Source organism: Acanthisitta chloris, unplaced genomic scaffold, assembly GCF_000695815.1.
Source record: "Acanthisitta chloris isolate BGI_N310 unplaced genomic scaffold, ASM69581v1 scaffold4514, whole genome shotgun sequence".
In the NCBI taxonomy this organism is placed as follows: domain Eukaryota; kingdom Metazoa; phylum Chordata; class Aves; order Passeriformes; family Acanthisittidae; genus Acanthisitta; species Acanthisitta chloris.
In genome coordinates this window covers 17,368-22,288 of record NW_008669755.1, presented here as the reverse complement: position 1 = coordinate 22,288, position 4,921 = coordinate 17,368, and positions in this window count along the sequence as shown.

The following is a 4,921-nucleotide window of genomic DNA, read 5'->3' as shown; positions in this document are numbered from 1 at the left end:
CCAGACTCAGCTCCAGCAGCACACACAAGCAGTGCAGATACTCCCCTCGGGTGCTTCATATTCCAAACTGTTTTTTATTTTACTGTAATAAGGACAATGCCCATTTCATTCCCATGCTGCCTAAGAAATTGCACAACCACCAAAACATGAAACTATCACAAGTCCAGGGCATCCCTAAAAACCTGGGTCTTAGCACTGCACAGCTGAGCAAGGGACTGCATCCTGAAGCAGAGCACAAGCCAAGCACCAAGGGACGGGTTCAGGGTTCCCAGCATCTTTAGCCTGAAAACTCCTTAAAACCTAACAGTCAAAAAAAGCAATTATGTGATTAAATGCTCCATTAGCAGAGAGTTTCCTTCCCCGGCTTCCTATTTAAAAAGCACCTGCTATCACCAGGCATTTGACAAAATATGGGACCCATGCAAGTACAAAGTATTTGTTTCTGAAACTCAAAACATTTGTCAGATAAACTTTAGACTCAGTGACTACCTATAACACAAAGCCTCTTTCAGCTTCAACTCACAGATAAAACCGCAACTTTGTAGGAAGCCAAAAGTAAGCAGATGAATCGCCATGGTCCCAAGGTCAGTTTGCTATTGCTCCTTTGCTCTCCCCCTCCCCAGTAGCATGTCCCACCTCACACCCCACCCCTCTGGGCACTCTGGGGTGTGCTCACAGTCTGTCTCCCACAGCATCCGAGTAACCGGTGCAACACCTCGAAAGGCTGACACCTCTATCACAACAGAATGAGATGTGGCTTTGAGGCCACCACAACATTTTATCAGAAGAAAAAGAACTCCAGGACATAGGCAAATATCAATTAACTACTCCTCCATTTGAGACTCATAACGCCGAACCTTTAGCTTTGCCAAAACTGGTCATGTGACATTTTTTAAAGACACTCATCCAGGAATCAAACTGTTGTGGGTACCTGCAAAAATCCTGCCCTCTGGCTACGTTCTTGTGTTTCCTGGGTGAAGTCAAGAAAGTCAAGCATATTTTCCAAGCTTCATCAGGTTCCCATCACCTCAGGCACGTACTTGAATTCAAAGCACTGTGCTAAAAATGAGATCTTTAAAGAAGCCCACACAGAGCTCAGACATCAGCAAACAATTTTGCTCACCGAAAGACCAGCACCTCTGTCCCTATGGTCCTTCTCCGATGCTTTCTGCACTCCCTATTTCACAACATGCAAAGGAGGTCTATTAAAGGAGAATTGGGGAAAAAACCCTTCTGTTTTTGCAGAAGTCTTCTTGCTGCATCTTGACCTATGACATACTCTAGGAAGCCACATTGTAAGCTGACTCCCTGCTAAACCCCTGCATCCAAACACTTAAGGAACTCTCCCTTCAACTTCTGCACTTCCTCAGATAATCTCAACCCCATCAGGCACCAAAGTTCATTAGGAGAACTTGGGTTTTATGCTTAGATAAAAAAGAAGGTCAAAACAACAGATCTAACATGTACTTCAAAGCAAAAAAGAAAGGTGTCAGCATCTACTCTAGCAACACCACCAGCACACACTCTTAAAAAAATCATTAACCCAAACGAGTGCAGCCTGAAATCCATAACAAAATGCATCGAATTGGAAGAAGTACAATGGGAAAAGAGAAGGCAAACAGCCACGATCTGTGTATCTCAACAAAAGCACCCAGAAAGCAGCAGCAGAACATGCAACATTGAATGCTCACTGCCAGTATCTTGGAGTTCACCATGAAAGGCCACTATGACCAGAGGGACCCGTCCTGCTCCTGCACAAAGCTGCTGTTCTTTGGAGCCCTGTGATGGCCAGGGCCATGCCAACCACACACGGTGCAAGCTTCATCTTCTGAGTGCAAAAACGGCAATTTCTCCATTTTTTTCCATCTGGGGACTTGGGATTCTGCAAACCACATCCATGCTGCGAGAACCCCCTGCCCTCCCCACATCGCCCTCTTTCCAAGCCTAGCAGGGCACAGGAGAGAGCAAACCCAAGGACAACATGCACAACCCTGTTCTCAGGAACATCAGTGATGAGATAGCGCTTGGCATATTTACCTGACTGATGTGTGCTGACTTTTTGTTGCTAAAACAAGACTGACAGTTTCTGTCCAACCTTCCAGGGAGCTCCCAGAAGCTGCACTTACATGAAGCAAGGGGAGCTTCAGCTGTCTCCAGGATAGCACATACACAGACAACATTTGGTTAGCACATCAAGGCAGCCACTGGTGCAGATCAAAACAACTTCTGGCTCCTCCTCTCCGTTTAAACGGATTTATTTTTTCCCAAGCAAAAGCAGGCAACAGGACAAGCACAGTGCAGGCTGCAGCTGCTGCCAGCAGCTGTAGCAGACACCAGCAGAGCTACAGGATTTTATATTTTTGTAAGCTACAGTGCACAAGAGTTCACATGCCAAAATGAAAGCAAAGCAAACCCCAAAATAAACTTCACTGTCTTACTAATTAAAGGGATTCGTTCCTTCAGGAAGGCCAACACAAAACCACTGCTGTGGGGTTACAAACATATTTTTAGAGCTCAGCCCTTCCAGCACGTTCAGAGAGGCTGCACAGCAGCCCAGAGCCCAGTGTGGCATCACCAGAAGCTCTGACTAGGATGTGGGGTTTGAATAACTAAACTGGAAATGCCACAGGATATCTGCATAAACTAAAACTCAACAATACTGGAATTTCTTCTCCAGGACCAAGGCTTTCATTTCCTCTTGAGCACCCAGAGAATTTTCAGCCATCATGGAATCGCAGAATGGTTTGAGTCATAAGGTACATTAGAGTACAACTCGTTCCACTCCATGTCATGTGTAGGGACACCTTCACTAGACCAGGCTGCTCCAAGCCCCATCCAGCCTGGCCTGGAACACTCCCAGGAATGGGGCAATTTCCATAATTATTGATAAATCATAGATATATCTATTTTATTTTAGTAAATCTGACACCTTTCTAACTGCCTTTGCTTAACCTTCCCATTCATTTCATAGCAGCAAGGGGGTTTCACCATCCTGCAGGTCACACTGTCAATAAACAATACAATCTGTAAATAACAAAAGCCTGAATTCAACAGCGACAGGCACGAGGGAAAGGGTTCAAAACCAAAGGAAAACCAGCTATTTCCAAGTAAACTGTCTTCACCTCACTCCAAGAAACTGTTCCCAACGCTATCTCACCCCCCTGGCATGAGTTCACTGCTCTTCTAAGAAGCCAACAAGTTTCCACTTGGTCTCAAATGATGCTTGTAACATTGTTCCAACCACATTCCAGATTTCTTTCTCAAGTGCTCAACCCCAGGATTAGTAAAATAGCATCAAGCTGCACCTTGAGGTGAGCAGAGCTGGAAAAGTGAGGTGGTGCCTCCTGCTCTGTTTATTCTGCTCAGGGAAATCCAAAGCTGGCTAACACAGAAATCTTCTGACTGAGCACAGGTGTTTATTATCCATATATGCAGGAGAACAAGGGGAAAGGTCTTTGTATATGGTGATAGCTCTAAGATATTCCCAGCACTAAAATATCTCAATTCCACAAAAATGTAATGCTTTTCTATGTTCATGGATAAATCAAACATTTTGTATCCTAAATCCCAACAAAAACCAGCCAAGAAAACACAATTAATTTTGTGATAGGTGGTTGGGGTGATCCCCAGCACCTGAAATCTTAAGTTTCCACACCAATTCATGTAAGACAGAGGTAACATCACCTGGCTCCAACTAATACCTCACCTTTATCACTTGTGGAAGAATCTCCTCATGAGAACCACCCATTACTCATGGCTCTGTTGACTCACAAACACTCATCAGCCCTTAGAAGCTGGTGTTCCACCACATTATGCAAATCACAGCCAACTCCTGGAGATGGGGAGCCCATAGCTAGTGATCTGACCAGATACCTCTGGGAATCCAACACAATAACCACCGTTAAATAAAAGCAGGATGAACAGTTCTAAGAGCTACTACTTGTTTGTGTAAAAACAGTTCTGGGTTCATAACCTTCAGTTATTAACATCAAAGAATCACAGAATCATTTGAGCTGGAAGGGACCTCTTAAAGCTCACCTACTGCCAACCCCCTGCTGTAGGACACCTCCCACCAGACCAAGCAGCTCGGGGCTCCACCCAACCCGTGCATCCAAAATGCAGTGAAAAAGGCTGAAGACACGGATTTCAGATAATCCATATTGTCCCACTTATTTTCCTCTTATTCAGACAATTAAGATGAGTATCTCACCTTATCTGCCCCAGCACCAGCAGTACAAGGGCAGGATATTCACACAGCATTTTGGGCTAGCCAGCTCTCTGGGGCCACAGGTTATCAGGAAATCTAATGGAATGGGAATACCCCACTGTGCTACCCTTTCCTCTGGTAGCAGCTGTGGAATCTATCTGAGGCTAAGGAGCGGGTGAAGTGGCTTACAGCAGTTTGATGCAGGATCACTTGCCAGGTTACACTGCATAATTAAATGGTGAACACAAACCTACTGAATTTCTAGAAGAAAACAACTGTCTGGACAGCAGACATTACAACCTGAAAACATTACCTTCTGTTGGGACACACCATATTTCTCCACAAAGTTCACACACCACTGCTGCTGCTGCAGGAGCCTCCAAGGCTCTCTAAATGCTGCCTCCACTGGAGCCAAATGCTGCCCAGGTGCTTCTCATAAGGTCATCTTCATTAACCCCTGTCAGCATTACAGCTGAGGGACATGCTCAGCATGCCCTGCTCTATCCCAGACACCAGAGGATTGAAATTATTTGTATCCCTCTTAGAATCACAGAACCATTAAAGTTGGAAAAGACCTCCAGCTCCAAGCTCCAGCTCCAAGTTAGAATTAACTAGCTAAGCAAGGTGTATATATACAACCAGACATGACTGGCATCTCTAACACTAAATTATACCAAGGCTACATTGGAAAAAATAACTCAAAATGTGCTACCT